The sequence below is a fragment of the Nerophis ophidion genome, linkage group LG14 (assembly GCF_033978795.1).
Source record: "Nerophis ophidion isolate RoL-2023_Sa linkage group LG14, RoL_Noph_v1.0, whole genome shotgun sequence".
Classification (NCBI taxonomy): domain Eukaryota; kingdom Metazoa; phylum Chordata; class Actinopteri; order Syngnathiformes; family Syngnathidae; genus Nerophis; species Nerophis ophidion.
This window is the reverse complement of record NC_084624.1, coordinates 19,342,942-19,360,441: the sequence shown is the minus strand read 5'-3', so window position 1 is coordinate 19,360,441 and position 17,500 is coordinate 19,342,942. Positions and strand designations below refer to the sequence as shown.

General features: G+C 43.0%; 1 protein-coding gene across 1 annotated transcript in view; it reads right to left on the bottom strand.

The window, feature by feature from the left end:
• Window positions 1-17,500, bottom strand: part of eif2b3 (eukaryotic translation initiation factor 2B, subunit 3 gamma) — a 133,034-nt gene that overhangs the window by 71,016 nt on the left and 44,518 nt on the right. The window lies entirely within an intron of this gene.

The window sequence follows — 17,500 nt, the reverse complement described above, 5'->3', positions numbered from 1 at the left end:
TCCGGACCACACACAAACAGGCACAATGTATTTTTGAGAAAACAGCTTCTTCAATGGAAGCCTTTCTTACAGGACCTTTATCAAAGGGCTCACATTATGATTTTTTTCTACACTTAAAGGCCTACTGAAATTAGATGTTCTTATTTAAACGGGGATAGCAGGTCCATTCTGTGTCATACTTGATCATTTCGCGATATTAGCATTTTTTTTGGAAGGATTTAGTAGAGAACATCGACAATAAAGTTTGCAACTTTTGGTCGCTCATAAAAAAGCCTTGCCTGTACCGGAAGTAGCGTGACGTCACCGGTTGTGGAGCTCCTCACATCCTCACATTGTTTAAAATCATAGCCACCAGCAGCGAGAATGATTCGGACAGAGAAAGCGACAATTTCCCCATTAATTTGAGCGAGGATTAAAGATTTGTGGATGAGGATAGTGAGAGTGAAGGAATAGGGGGGAAAAAAAAAGAGGCGAGGGCAGTTTCAGATGTTATTAGACACATTTACTAGGATAATTCAGGAAAATACATTATCTGCTTATTGTGTTACAAGTGTTTTAGTGAGATTATATGGTACCTGAAAGTCGGAGGGGTGTGGCCACGGGTGTGGTGACCGCCAGTGTCTCCGGTGGGAGGAGGTAATAGTCCGCAGCTGCAGGAGGACACAAGCTCCGCTCATGTCTACGGTAAGAGCCGATTTATTAGCACAATTTTCTCACCGAAACCTGCCGGTTGACATGAGGTCAGGAACCATGTTCACTTGACCGCTCTGTTCCATAGTAAAGCTTCACCTTCGGGAATGTAATCAAGGAAACACCGGCTGTGTTTGTGTTGCTAAAGGCAGCTGTAATGTACCGCTTCCCACCTACAGTACCTCTTCTCTTCTTTGACTTCTCCATTATTAATTGAAAAAAATGCAAAAGATTCAGCAACACAGATGTCCAGAATACTGTGTAATTATGCGATTAAAGCAGACTACTTATAGCTTGGATCGGGCTGGAAGAACATTACCCCTACCACCGGTGACGTCACGCGCTTGCGTCATCATACGCGTCATCATTCTGCGACGTTTTCAACAAGATACTTTGCGGGAAATTTAAAATTGCAATTTAGTAAACTAAACCGGCCGTATTGGCATGTGTTGCAATGTTAAGATTTCATCACTGATATATAAACTATCAGACTGTGTGGTCGGTAGTAGTGGGTTTCAGTAGGCCTTTAAAGCACTTACTTGTGGTCTTCTTAACATGTAATGGTGGTTCTTTGGCCAACATTTTGCATGGATCTACTTTACAGACCATCTTCAGACCGCTTTCTGACAGTTTCTTCAGGATGTGCCATTTGGTGGGTGATCTTATATAGACTTAGTCAGCGGCGTTGTAGTTTTTAGCGCTTTCATTTCAGGTCTACTGACAGATATGAATTAGAACTGTACACTGCATCTTATTAGAAACTCCAACAGAGGAAGATGCATGTGCATGAATGAGCCAGTCTGCCGCACAACAAGAGAATAGAGAAAACTAAGGAACTGATTGATTACAATAGCGACCTCAAACAAAGCCCTTTGGGTAAACGTTTACCATATATGGAGATATCCATTAACGGCACATGTTAGAGAAACGTCACAAGTTGAGCAAATTCCAAACGGTTCGTTTGCAGGATGTATGAAGAAAGGCAAGGTTGTTTTTTATAAATATCTCAATAACTTTAAAATGCAGATCAAAATACACACAAATATGTACTAATAGGCAAGAACAAGGTTGTCTGTCTATCTGTGTTGGCCCTGCGATGAGGTGGCAACTTGTCCAGGGTGTACCCCGCCTTCCGCCCGATTGTAGCTGAGATAGGCGCCAGTGCCCCCCGCGACCCCGAAAGGGAATAAGCGGTAGAAAAGGAAGGAAGGAAGGTAAGAACAAGTTAGTTTTGCATGACAGGTCCCCTTTAAACATATTGAGCTATGGTTTCTATATTTTGTACTTTCATGGTCTCACTCAACAGCAGAAACTTCAATTGGTCATTGGTGACAACTTGTATCAAAGAGTAAGTGTGTGACAACAACAGACTTCCAGTGTGTTGTGAACTTGTTTGCAAAATGCCTTCCTATTCAATATCTGCCTTTCCCTGAAATGGTGTTGCTCTACCAGCCAATGAATGAAGTGCAAATAATATTTAATGTACAAACCCTAAAACCAGTGAATTTGGCACATTGTATAAATCGTAAATAAAAACAAAATACATCTATCCATCCATTTTCTACCGCATCCTGAGCAACGCAAGCCATTAGCTAGCTAGCTGCTAAGCTAACGAGGCTAGCGGAGAAAGGCAGCGCCGGTCTGAAGGAAGCTACTCCCCCGCCACCGTGACCACCACTTCCCGAAGACAGCTGGCACTCCACTCGGCGACGGAAAGTTTCTGTGAGTATGGCTTCCTGCGCTTCGTGCACTTTACTCATGGATAGGTTGGCTATGCTAGAGAGCCGTGTCCGCCAGTTAGAGCAGTGTAATTTCGTAACTTTAGATGTTGCGGACACATCTGCTAGCGTTAGCTGTAGCGAGCTAACCAGCCCAGCTTGAAGCAGCCCTAAGCGGCCTACAAGCTACGGTGTACCGGTTGAGACGCATAATAGATTTAGCCGTTTAGCTAGTCCTACACCCCAGTCTACCGGGCACCACACTTTAGTCATAGGGGACTCCATCACCCAAAACAAAAAGCTTAGCAAACCAGCCACAATTAAGTGCATTCCCGGGGGCAGAGCACCTGACATTGAAGCTAATCTTAGGGAGCTAACTCACAACAGGTCTAGTAAACACGTACGACAGGCTAACCGCACCACTAGTTATGCGAATATAGTAATACACGTTGGCTCCAATGACGTTAGGATGAGACAATCAGAGATTACAAAGAGACACATAGCCAGGGCTTGTAATCTCGCCAGAAAGATGTCCAGGCATCGAGTAATTGTCTCTGGCCCCCTGCCTGGGAGAGGCAATGATGAGAGATATAGCAGATTAGTCTCTCTTAACAAGTGGCTGGATAGCTTCTGTAGACAGCAGGGATTTACGTTTATTGATAATTGGCCCTCTTTCTGGGGCAAACCTGGCTTGCTGAGGAGAGACGGCCTTCACCCTAACCAGGAAGGCGCTATCCTCTTGTCTCTGAACATAGATTTTGCATTGAGCCACATTTGACTAACTGCACTAGAGCAAGCCCGGTCGCAGGCAATTACAGAGCCTGCTAGCCTGGGTATGGAGTCAGTTAAGTTAGAACTAGCGAGCCCCAGGCTGGATGATCCCTGTACACATAGCAATTTTCGTAGAATAATACACAACTCACAAAATGTTTGTTCTGCTATGACTATGACTACGTCAGAGTTAGACATGCGTTCTTCTGAGGTGGCAAATTATGATGCGTTCAGTTTATCGCAGCGCCAAGTAGACAATCTGAAAATTCCCATCATATCAATTCCTAGATATGGTCATAATTATTTTAAGTATACTACGCATAATAAACGCAACATTATTAATATTGCCACTACGGATAATTTTATCAACAACTCCTTAAAACAGCCCACTACCTATAATATGGGCTTTCTAAACATCAGATCTTTGTCTACCAAAACGTTATTAGTTAATGAGGTCATTAGAGACAACAACCTTAACGTCATCGGTCTTAGCGAAACCTGGCTTAAACCAGACGACTTTTTTGCGATAAATGAGGCATCCCCTCCTAACTATACGAATGCGCATATTGCCCGTCCCCTTAGAAGGGGAGGGGGGTCGCACTAATATACAACGAAAACTTTAACTTTAGTCCTAACTTAAATAATAAATATAAATCGTTTGAGGTGCTTTCTATGAAGTCTGCCACACCTCTGCCTCTGTGCCTGGCCGTTATCTACCGCCCCCCAGGGCCCTATTCGGACTTTATTAGTGAATTCTCAGAGTTTGTTGCTGATCTAGTGACGCACGCTGATAATATAATTATAATGGAGGACTTTAATATCCATATGAATACCCCATTGGACCCACCGTGCGTGGCGCTCCAGACTATAATTGATAGCTGTGGTCTTACACAAATAATAAATGAACCGACGCATCGTAGCGGTAATACGATAGACCTAGTGCTTGTCAGAGGTATCACCGTTTCCAAAGTTATGATACTCCCGTATACTAAAGTAATGTCCGATCATTACCTTATAAAATTCGAAGTTCAGACTCATAATAATAACTGCTATAGCAGCCGCAACATTAATGCTGCCACAACGACGACTCTTGCTGACCTACTGCCCTCGGTAATGGCACCGTTCCCAAAGTATGTGGGCTCTATTGATAACCTCACTAACAACTTTAACAACGCCCTGCGCGAAACAATTGATAATATAGCAACGCTGAAGTTAAAAAAAAAGGCTAAAAAAGGCGTACGCCATGGTTTACTGAAGAAACTAGAGCTCAGAAATTATTATGTAGAAAGATGGAACGCAAATGGCGCACGACTAAACTTGAGGTGCACCATCAAGCATGGAGTGATTGGAGTGATAGTTTAATAACTTATAAACGCTTGCTTACCTTAGCTAAAACTAATTATTACTCAAATCTCATCCGCATTAATAAAAACGATCCAAAATTTTTGTTTAGTACAGTAGCATCACTAACCCAACAGGGGACTCCTTCCAGTAGCTCCACCCATTCGGCAGATGACTTTATGAAGTTCTTTAATAAGAAAATTGAACTTATTAGAAAGGAGATTAAAGACAATGCGTCCCAGCTACAACTGGGTTATAGTAAGACAGATACGACTGTATATACGGCAGATACTGCAAATATCCATAATAGTTTCTCTCGTTTTGTTGAAATAACATTAGAAGAATTGTTACAACGTGTAAATGGAATAAAACAAACAACATGTTTACTTGACACACTTCCTGGGACACTTATCAAGGAGCTTTTTGTATTATTAGGTCCATCAGTGCTAAATATTATTAACTTATCACTTTCCTCGGGCACTGTTCCCCTAGCATTCAAAAAAGCGGTTATTCATCCTCTCCTTAAAACACCTAACCTCGATCCTGACCTCATGGTAAACTACCGACCGGTGTCTCACCTTCCCTTTATTTCGAAAATCCTCGAAAAAATTGTTGCAGAGCAGATAAAGGAACACTTAGCGTTTAACAGTCTATGTGAAACCTTTCAATCCGGTTTCAGGGCAAATCACTCGACTGAGACAGCCCTCGCAAAATTGACTAATGATCTATTGCTAACGATGGACTCTGATGCGTCATCTATGTTGCTGCTCCTCGATCTTAGCGCTGCTTTCGATACCGTCGATCATAATATTTTATAAGAGCGTATCAAAACACGAATTGGTATGTCAGACTCAGCCCTGTCTTGGTTTAACTCTTATCTTACTGATAACAGTGTGACCTCGGACTATGTTAAGGTAACGTGTGGAGTTCCCCAGGGTTCGGTATTTGACCCTGTACTCTTCAGCATCTACATGCTGCCGCTGGGTGACGTCATACGCAAATACGGTATTAGCTTTCACTGCTATGCTGATGACACCCAACTCTACATGCCCCTAAAGCTGACCAACACGCCGGACTGTAATCAGTTGGAAGCGTGTCTTAATGAAATTAAACAATGGATGTCCGCTAACTTTTTGCAATTTAACGCCAAAAAAACGGAAATGCTGATTATCGGTCCTGTTGGGCACCAACCTCTATTTAATAATACAACTTTAACATTTGACAACCAAATAATAAAACAAGGTGACTCGGTAAAAAATCTGGGTATTATCTTCGACCCAACTCTCTCCTTTGAGGCACACATTAAAAGCGTTACTAAAACGGCCTTCTTTTATCTCCGTAATATCGCTAAAATTCGCTCCATTGTGTCCACTAAAGACGCCGAGATCATTATCCATGTGTTTGTTACGTCTCGTCTCGATTACTGTAACGTATTATTTTCGGGTCTCCTCATGTCTAGCATTAAAAGATTACAGTTGGTACAAAAGGCGGCTGCTAGACTTTTGACAAGAACAAGAAAGTTTGATCATATTACGCCTGTACTGGCTCACCTGCACTGGCTTCCTGTGCACTTAAGATGTGACTTTAAGGTTTTACTAATTACGTATAAAATACTACACGGTCTAGCTCCAGCCTATCTTGCCAATTGTATTGTACCATATGTCCCGGCAAGAAATCTGCGTTCAAAAGACTCCGGCTTATTAGTGATTCCTAGAGCCCAAAAAAAGTCTGCGGGCTATAGAGCGTTTTCCGTTCGGGCTCCAGTAGTCTGGAATGCCCTCCCGGTAACAGTTCGAGATGCTACCTCAGTAGAAACATTTAAGTCTCACCTTAAAACTCATCCGTATACTCTAGCCTTTAAATAGACGTCCTTTTTAGACCAGTTGATCTGCCGCTTCTTTTCTTTCTCCTATGTCCCCCCCTCCCTTGTGGAGGGGGTCCGGTCCGATGACCATGGATGAAGTACTGGCTGTCCAGAGTCGAGACCCAGGATGGACCGCTCGTCGGGACCCAGGATGGACCGCTCGCCTGTATCGGTTGGGGACATCTTTACGCTGCTGATCCGCCTCCACTTGAGATGGTTTCCTGTGGACGGGACTCTCGCTGCTGTCTTGGATCCGCTTGAACTGAACTCTTGCGGCTGTGTTGGAGCCACTATGGATTGAACTTTCACAGTATCATGTTAGACCCGCTCGACATCCATTGCTTTCGGTCCCCTAGTGTGGGGGGGGGGTTGCCCACATCTGAGGTCCTCTCCAAGGTTTCTCATAGTCAGCATTGTCACTGGCATCCCACTGGATGTGAATTCTCCCTGCCCACTGGGTGTGAGTTTTCCTTGCCCTTTTGTGGGTTCTTCCGAGGATGTTGTAGTCGTAATGATTTGTGCAGTCCTTTGCGACATTTGTGATTTGGGGCCATATAAATAAACATTGATTGATTGATTGATTGATTGATTGATTGATTGATTGATTGTCCGTTCGGGGTTGCGGGGGGTACTGGAACCTATCTCAGCTGCATTCGGGCGCAAGGCGGGGTATAATACAATGATTTACAAATAATATTGAATAGACTGCAATGAAAAGATACTTAACATTCAACCTGGAAAACTTTATTTTTGGCAAATATTAGCTCATTTGGAATTTGATGCCTGCAACATGTTTCAAAAAAGCTAGCACAAGGTGCAAAAAAGACTGAGGAAGTTGAGGAATGCTCATCAAACACTTTTTTGGAACATCCCACAGGTGAACAAGCTAATTGGGAACAGGTGGGTGCCATGATTGGTTATAAAAGCAGCTTCCATGAAATGCTCAGTCATTCACAAACAAGGATGGGGCAAGTGTCCCCACTTTGTGAACAAATGCATGAGCAAATTGTCCACCGGTTAAAGAACATTTCTCAACAGGCTATAGGGGACAGGGCTGCGGAGCTAGCACTGAGCGCTGGGACGGAGAGAGTCTTGGCTGGGTGAGCAAGTGTCGGACACCTCAGTCACCTTGGACGTATCCTCGCTCATCCATGTGGACTGGACTCTGGCCGAGAGTGGAGTCGGCTGTCTTGGTTGCTTTGTTGGGTCTGCTCCTGTCTCTGACCATGCTCCTTTCACCCCTGCGGACGATGGCGTGGAACACTGCAGAGGCCACCACAGTGGATATGTTTCTTTTACGTTTTATTCATAGCTGTATGTAGAAGTGTCTGGTTGTATCTGCTGCTTTAATGTCTTTAATGTCCTCTGTGTTCTTTGATATTTCCCTCTTACACACATGTAAGAGTGATGTGTGCTATGGCTATGAGTTGTTTATTTCCCTTGGCCTCAGTCTGCACGCCCACTCCAGGGCCCCCCAGGCTAAGACCGATTTTTTTATATTATTTTAATCTTCTATTTTTTTTATCCCCCCCACCCTTGTTTACCTGTATCTCATCTTTTTTGTAAGGTGCGCTGGAAGCCGGCAGACCAGTCAGCGATCCTGTTCTGTCTCCCTGTAATGTTTGTCTGATCTTGAATGGGATTGTGCTGAAAATTGTAATTTTCCTGAAGGAACTCTCCTGACGGAATAAATAAAGTACTATCTAATCTAGTGCAAGGAATTTAGGGAATTCACCGTCTACCGTCCGTAATATCATCAAAAGGTTCAGAGAATCTGGAGAAATCACTGCATGTAAGCGATTACATTACGAGCTTTGGATACCTCAAGCGGTACTGCATCAAAAAGCGACATCAGTGTGTAAAGGATATGACCACATGAGCTCAGGAACACTTCAGAAAACCACTGTCAACAACACCCAGAAACGCTTTGCTGGGCCCGAGCTCATCTAAGATGCACTGATGCAAAGTGGAAAAGAGTTCTGTGGTCTGACAAGTCCACATTTCAAATTGTGGTTGGAAACTGTGGACCAAAGACGAAAAGAACCATCCGGATCGTTCTTGGTGCAAAGTTGAAAAGCCAGCCAGTGTGATGGTATGGGGGTGTATCAGTGCCCAAAGCATGGGTTACTTACACATCTGTGAAGGCTCCATTAATGCTGAAAGGTACATACAGGTTTTGGAGCAACATATGTTGCCATCCAAGCAACGTTATCATAGACGCCCCTGCCTATTTCAGCAAGACAATGCCAAGCCAGGTGTTACAACAGCGTGGCTTCATATAAAATAGTACGGGTACTAGACTGCCTGTAGTCCAGACCTGTCGCCCATTGAAATTAAATATATCTATATATATACACATACATAGGCATATTATGAAGCCTAAAATAGCAGAAGGGAGACTGTTGAACAACCTAAGCTGTACATCAAGCAAGAATTAGAGATGCGCGGATAGGCAATTATATCATCCGCATCCGCGTCACCAAATCGTCATCCACCCGCCGTCCACCCGAGCCATCATTTTATCAGGACAAACACACCCTCTGTGGCCGAGGTAATAAAGTGTGGCATTCTTGTCTCCAGATTAAAACAAACTTGATCAAGGCGCGCCATGCCAAAGGAAAGCAACGTCTTCACACCAAACTACTTGATAAACTACCATCACCCGGAAAATATGAAGCTAGCAAAGCTTAATGTAAATATTTGAAGTGTTTTCATTATTAAAAGTTAAAATGTGAGTTGACTTTTCTGAGAAACTGCATTTTCATAACGGATTGAAAAAATGTCCATTGTTTATCCTAAACTTAATGTTACACACTATAACATGTATTTGTTTTCATTGAACATATACCACAATAATATCGTACTGCGGGCTTAATACCATGATTTTGATATCCTTACATGCTTAACTACAGTACTGCTTAAATGTAATGAAGTGTAGCACAAAAGCAACCCGATTTGAGAAATCTCCACAGCTTTGTTCAGGACATGTCATTGTTCAGCATTCTGACATTCAGGCACCATTGACGATGGAATTTCTCTCTCTTCACCTTTTGTCATGTGACTTGAAGGTTGGCAAACACTCGTAGGCCAGAACTTGAGTCAGCCTGGATTTACTCATGTTTGTCCAGTGAATAAAACCAAGCAATAATAAAAATGTGTAAATAAGATGGAAAGGTACACGTTATGCACACCTTTCACTGGTTGGGTTTAACATGAAAGAACATAGCAACGACCAGTCACACCTTTGTGAAAAGTCACCAGACAAATGCTGCTTGTAATGTGTCTTTTCAAGTCACTGTTGCCCAAGAGTGCAGATGGATTACTGTAAGTATTTTGTTTGATAGGTTACACAAATTCCCCCTACAGAAGGTTGTTAGTATAAGGAGATTTGAGTGTATTCTGTACTTTGAATGATTTGGCAGGGCATGGTTGTGCTCCCTCACTCATCACCCTCCAGTGTAAGTGTGTGGAACTCTAATCTATCTGGCTGCTCAAAGGATTACCGACTCCAATATTCTCAACGGGAGCATGAGGGAACTTGTCCCATTGGATTGTGCATATGTGCGGTTACACAATGGGTTAAATAAAGAAGTCTTAGGCAAGAGGAATAATAGAACTCGCCATGATTTCATACAAACACCAACGGGGAAAATATTCAACGTGTCAAAGCACATTTTTTTAAATGTTCCAATCTCCATTTTTATAGACCTAGGGTCTCAAACTCAATTCACCTGGGGGCCACTGGATGCAGAGTCTGGGTGAGGCTGGGCCGCAAGAAAAGAAAATATTATAGCATCCCGGAAGAGTTAGTGCTGCAAGGGTGTATGGGTAATTGTTCTGTTGTGTTTATGTTGTGTTATGATGCGGATGTTCTCCCTAAATGTGTTTGTAATTCTTGTTTGGTGTGGGTTCACAGTGTGGCGCATATATGTAACAGTGTTACAGTTGTTTATACGGCCAGCCTCAGTGTGACCTGTATGACTGTTGACCAAGTATGCGTTGCATTCACGTGTGTGTGTGAAAAGCCGTAGATATTATGTGACTGGGCCAGCACGCAAAAGCAGTGCCTTTAAGGTTTATTGGCGCTCTGTACTTCTCCCTACGTCCGTGTACCACTCCGTAGAGTGGCGTTTCAAAAAGTCATAAATTTTACTTTTTGAAACTGATACTGATAATTTCCGATATTACATTTTAAAGCATTTATCGGCCGATAATATCACCATAATATCCGATGTTATCGGACATCTCTACAAATAACGGTTTAAATTGGTCCAGGTTATCAGGGACTGGTATTACTGACGGACAGGTGTCGCGGTGTGACTGCAGCCAGGCACGTAAGAAAACCCTCGTCTCCATGGCAACGTCTCTGTCGCTTTCACTCATTTGCCACTTGTTCACTAACGCATGGGTAGGCAACCCAGAACGTTGAAAAAGCCATTTTGGGGCCAAATAACACAACGCTGTCAAGCCCCATTCATATAAAACTCGCGGGCCCAACTAACATTAGACTTTCATATTAAGGTGGGGGCTGCAAAATAACGTCTCGCGGGCCTCGTGTCTGAGACCCCTGTTATAGACAGAAGACTAAAGTTATATGGCAGTTAAGGATTGAAGAGTTATTGACATGAAGTTTGTCAAAATTTAATTGGCTGAAAACATGTATCAATGAGATTAGGTTGTGTGGAGACAACGTTTTCAAGGACAGGGAGATTCAAGTTTCACTGCTTAGCACTAACCAGCAGAGGGTGCAATTCATTCAGGCCCAACCAATTGGGTGATTAAAGGGGAACTGCACTTTTGGGGGGGAATTTTGCCTATTCTTCACAATCATTATGAGAGACATGAACACACATGCCTTTTTTTTGGGGGGGGAGGGTGTAAAGATGGTGAAAAATGCTTGGAAGAATTGGGAAAAAACATCTAAATCAATTTCCGTCAACGTTTTATGTACAAACTGCAAGTATATATATAATGTAGTAACAGACACCTTCATAACAATATGTAATATGTATGAGCTCATCTAAGATGGACTGATGCAAAGTGGAAAAGTGTTCTGTGGTCTGACAAGTTCACATTTCAAATTATATTTGGAAACTGTGGACGTGGTGTCCTCCGGAACAAAGAGGAACATTGTTATAGGCGCAATGTTCAAAAGCCAGCATCTGTGATGGTATGGGAGTGTACTAGTGCCCAAGGCATGGGTAACTTACACATCTGTGAAGGCACCATTAATGCTGAATGGTCCATACAGGTTTTGGAGCAACATATGTTGCCATCCAAGCAGCATTATCATGGACGCCCCTGTTAATTTCAGCAAGACAATGCCAAGCCACATGTTACAACAGCGTGGTTTCGTAAAAAAAAGAGTGCGGGTACTTTCCTGGACCACCTGCAGTCCGGACCTGTCTCCCATCGAAAATGTATAGCGCATTATGAAGCGTAAAATTAGACAGTGGAGACCCCGGACTGTTGAACGACTGAAGCTCTACATAAAACAAAAATGGGAAAGAATTCCACTTTCAAAGCTTCAACAATTAGTTTCCTCAGTTCCCAAACGTTTATTGAGTGATGTTTGAAAAAAAGGTGATGTAACAATTTTGGCACGTGTTGATTATTATTTGCAGAAAAAAAAATGAAGTTTATGAGTTTGAACATCAAATATCTTGTCTTTGTAGTGCATTCAATTGAATAGGGGTTGAAAAGGATTTGCAAATCATTGTATTCTGTTTATATTTACATCTAACACACTTTCCCAACTCATATGGAAACAGGGTTTGTATATATATATATATATATATATATATAAAAGGTGATGTAACACAGTGGTGAACATGCCCTTTCCCAACTACATTGGCACGTGTTGCAGCCATTAAATTCTTACTTGATTATTATTTGCGGAAAAAAAATTAAAATAAAAAAAAAATAAAAAAATGAAGTTTATGAGTTTGAACATCAAATATCTTGTCTTTATAGTGCATTCAATTGAATAGGGGTTGAAAGAAAAAAAAAAAAAAGGATTTGCAAATCATTGTATTCTGTTTATGTTTACATCCAACACAATTTCCCAACTCATATGGAAACAGGGTTTGTGTGATATATAAATATATATATATATATATATATATATATATATATATATATATATATATGTGTATATATATATATATATATATATATATATATATATATATATATGTATATATATATATATATATATATATATATATATATATATATATATATATATATATATATATATATATGTATATATATATATAAATATACATATATAGGGCTTCACGGTGGAAGAGGGGTTAGTGCGTCTGCCTCACAATACGAAGGTCCTGCAGTCCTGGGTTCAATCCCAGGCTCGGGATCTTTCTGTGTGGAGTTTGCATGTTCTCCCCGTGACTGCGTGGGCTTTCTCCCACTTCCAAAGACATGCACCTGGGGATAGGTTGATTGGCAACACTAAATTGGCCCTAGTGTGTGAATGTGAGTGTGAATGTTGTCCGTCTATCTGTGTTGGCCCTGCGATGTGGTGGGGACTTGTCCAGGGTGTACCTAGCCTTCCGCCCGATTGTAGCTGAGATAGGCACCAGCGCCCCCCGTGACCCCAAAAGGGAAAAAGCGGTAGAAAATGGATATATATATATATATATATATATATATATATATATATATATATGTATATATATATATAAATATACATATATAGGGCTTCACGGTGGAAGAGGGGTTAGTGCGTCTGCCTCACAATACGAAGGTCCTGCAGTCCTGGGTTCAATCCCAGGCTCGGGATCTTTCTGTGTGGAGTTTGCATGTTCTCCCCGTGACTGCGTGGGCTTTCTCCCACTTCCAAAGACATGCACCTGGGGATAGGTTGATTGGCAACACTAAATTGGCCCTAGTGTGTGAATGTGAGTGTGAATGTTGTCCGTCTATCTGTGTTGGCCCTGCGATGTGGTGGGGACTTGTCCAGGGTGTACCTAGCCTTCCGCCCGATTGTAGCTGAGATAGGCACCAGCGCCCCCCGTGACCCCAAAAGGGAAAAAGCGGTAGAAAATGGATATATATATATATATATATATATATATATATATATATATATATATATATATATATATATATATATATATATTAGGGGTCTGACGGTACACAAATATTTCGGTTTGGTACGTACCTCGGTTTAGAGGTCACAGTTCGGTTCATTTTCGGTACAGTAAGAAAACATCAAAATATAAAATTTTTGGTTATTTATTTACCAAATTTGTAAAAAATGGCTTTATCCTTTTAATATTGGGAACACTAGAATAATTCTGCCCACGTTAATCCACAGTAAACTGCCTCAAGTTGTTGCTTTGATTAAATAAAATGACGAAATCTTTCGTCTACATATAAAAAGTGCAACATTAAACAGTTTCAAGTCAACTCATAATGCTTAATTTATTACAGCATTTGGGATGCCTGTAGTTGACTTTTATTATGTAAATGTTATATTTTTTCAACATGTGATAGCAGGGACCCTGCCATTCAAAACTAGGTTGATACATTACTAATGATTAATGTAACTATTGCTAAGAAAATAGTAAAATAGCAATAGAAGAGACTATTCATCCCTGAACACCAGGGAGTTCAATTAAATAACAGACAGACAGGGCTTTGCTGCCCCTAACACACACAAACACACACGCACAAGCATACATGCACACATGCACACACACACACACACAGCAAAATGAGCTAACGTTACACTAAAAGCTAATTAGCCTTCACCTCAAGCCAGAACTGCGAGCAAACTGAGCTGCAGTTTAAGTTTCTAGAAGGTCAGCGGGCTCATTGTGATGTTAGTAATAGTTGTTGTGACTGGGAGGTGTTTTTTATAATTTGGGGAGAGTACGCTGTCCACTGCTCCCCTGCTAAACACATATCGGCTCGACGCTGAAGCATTGACTACATGCGCCTTGAATACGCACTGCTGATTGGCTTTGTATGCAACCAATCAGATGGTTGTGTGTGTGGCTCAATGCTGGGTGCTGACACAGAGGCAGAAAACAGAGCAGCTTGTGAAGACTTTTGATCACAAAAAATCCAGGAATTCACATTGTAGGAATTTTTAAGAATTTGTAAATTATGGTGGAAAATAAGTATTTGGTCAACCATTCAAAGCTCTCACTGATGGAAGGAGGTTTTGCCTCAAAATCTCACGATACATGGCTCCATTCATTCTTTCCTTAACACTGATCAATCGTCCTGTTCCCTTAGCAGAAAAACAGCCCCAAAGCATGATGTTTCCACACCCATGCTTCACAGTAGTATGGTGTTCTTGGGATGCAACTCAGTATTCTTCTTCCTACAAACACGACGAGTTGAGTTTATACCAAAATGGATACATGGATGATACAGCAGAGGATTGGGAGAATGTCACGTGGTCAGATGAAACCAAAATAGAACTTTTTGGTATAAACTCAACTCGACGTGTTTGGAGGAAAAAGAATACTGAGTTGCAGCCCAAGATAACCATAACTACTGTGAAGCATGGGGGTGGAAACATCATGTTTTGGGGCTGTTTTTCTGCTAAGGGGACAGGACGATTGATCCGTGTTAAGGCAAGAATGAATGGGGTCATGTATTGTGAGATTTTGAGCCAAAACCTCCTTCCAAAACTGAGAACTTTGAATGGTTGACCAAATACTTATTTTCCACCATAATTTACAAATAAATTATTTAAAATTCCTACAATGTGAATTCCTGGATTTTTTTTTCACATTCTGTCTTTCACAGTTGAATTATACCTATGGTGAAAATTACAGACCTCTGTCATCATTTTAAGTGGGAGAACTTGCGGTGGCGGACTAAATAATTTTTTGCCCCACTGTATATATATATATATATATATAAGTAAATAAATATACATATACACATATACATATATATATATATATATACATATACATATATAAATATACATATATATGTATATATATATATATATATATATATATATATATATATATATATATATATATATATATATATATATATATATATATATATATATCTCCTCTCTGAGCTGCAACCTTATCGTGGTAGAGGAGTTTGCGTGTCCCAATGATCCTAGGAGCTATGTTGTCCGCGGGCATAAAGCCCCCGGTAGGGTCTCCCAAGGCAAACAGGTTCTAGGTGAGTAATCAGACAAAGAGCAGCTCGAAGACCTTTATGAAGAAGAAAAAGCATGGACCCAGATTCCCCTCGCCCGGACGCGGGTCACCGGGGCCCCCCTCTGGAACCAGGCCCGGAGGTGGGGCACGATGACGAGCGCCTGGTGGCCGGGCCTGTTCCCATGGGGCCCGGCCGGGCACAGCCAGAAGAGGCAACATGGGTCACCCCTCCAATGGGCTCACCACCCATAGCAGGGGCCATAGAGGTCGGGTGCAATGTGAGCTGGGCGGCAGCCGAAGGCAGGGCACTTGGCGGTCCGATCCTCGGCTACAGAAGCTAGCTCTTGGGACATGGAATGTCACTACACTGGGGGGGGAAAGAGCCTGAGCTAGTGCACGAAGTCGAGAAATTCCGGCTGGATATAGTCGGACTCACTTCGACGCACAGCAAGGGCTCTGGAACCACTTCTCTCGAGAGGGATTGGACCCTCTTCCACTCTGGCGTTGCCGGCAGTGAGAGGCGACGGGCTGGGGTGGCAATTCTTGTTTCTCCCCGGCTCAAAGCCTGTACGTTTGAGTTCAACCCGGTGGACGAAAGGGTAGCCTCCCTCCGCCTTCGGGTGGGGGGACGGGTCCTGACTGTTGTTTGTGCTTACGCACCAAACAGCAGTTCAGATTACCCACCCTTTTTGGGAACACTCGAGGGAGTACTGGAAAGTGCTCCCCCGGGTGATTCCCTTGTCCTACTGGGAGACTTCAACGCTCACGTTGGCAACGACAGTGAAACCTGGAGAGGCGTGATTGGGAAGAATGGCCGCCCGGATCTGAACCCGAGTGGTGTTTTGTTATTGGACTTTTGTGCTCGTCACAGATTGTCCATAACAAACACCATGCTCAAACATAAGGGTGTCCATATGTGCACTTGGCACCAGGACACCCTAGGTCGCAGTTCCATGATCGACTTTGTAGTTGTATCATCGGATTTGCGGCCTTATGTTTTGGACACTCGGGTGAAGAGAGGGGCGGAGCTTTCTACCGATGGGGGATGCCGGACAGACCTTACAGGCCCAAACGCATTGTGAGGGTCTGCTGGGAACGTCTGGCAGAGTCAGACAAAGTTTCAATTCCCACCTCCGGAAGAACTTTGAACATGTCACGAGGGAGGTGCTGGACATTGAGTCCGAGTGGACCATGTTCCGCACCTCTATTGTCGAGGCGGCAGATCGGAGCTGTGTCCGCAAGGTAGTTGGTACCTGTCAGAGCGGCAATCCTAGAACCCCTTGGTGGACACCAGCGGTGAGGGATGCCGTAAAGCTGAAGAAGGAGTCCTATCGGGTCCTTTTGGCTCTTAGGACTCCGGAGGCAGTGGACAGGTACCGACAGGCCAAGCGGTGTGCAGCTTCAGCGGTAGCGGAGGCAAAAACTCGGACATGGGAGGAGTTCGGGGAAGCCAAGGAAAACGACTTCGAAGCGATTCTGGACCACCGTCCGCCGCCTCAGGAAGGGGAAGCAGTGCACTATCAACACCGTGTATGGTGCGGATGGTGTTCTGCTGACCTCAACTGCGGATGTTGTGGATAGGTGGAAGGAATACTTCGAAGACCTCCTCAATCCCACCAACACGTCTTCCTATGAGGAAGCAGTGCCTGGGGATTCTGTGGTGGACTATCCTATTTCTGGGGCTGAGGTCGCTGAGGTAGTTAAAAAGCTCCTCGGTGGCAAGGCCCCAGGGGTGGACGAGACCCGCCCGGAGTTCCTTAAGGCTCTGGATGCTGTGGGGCTGTCTTGGTTGACAAGACTTTGCAGCATCGCGTGGACATCGGGGGCGGTACCTCTGGATTGGCAGACCGGGGTGGTGGTTCCTCTCTTTAAGAAGGGGGACCGGAGGGTGTGTTCCAACTATCATGGGATCACACTCCTCAGCTTTCCCGGTAAGGTTTATTCGGGTGTACTGG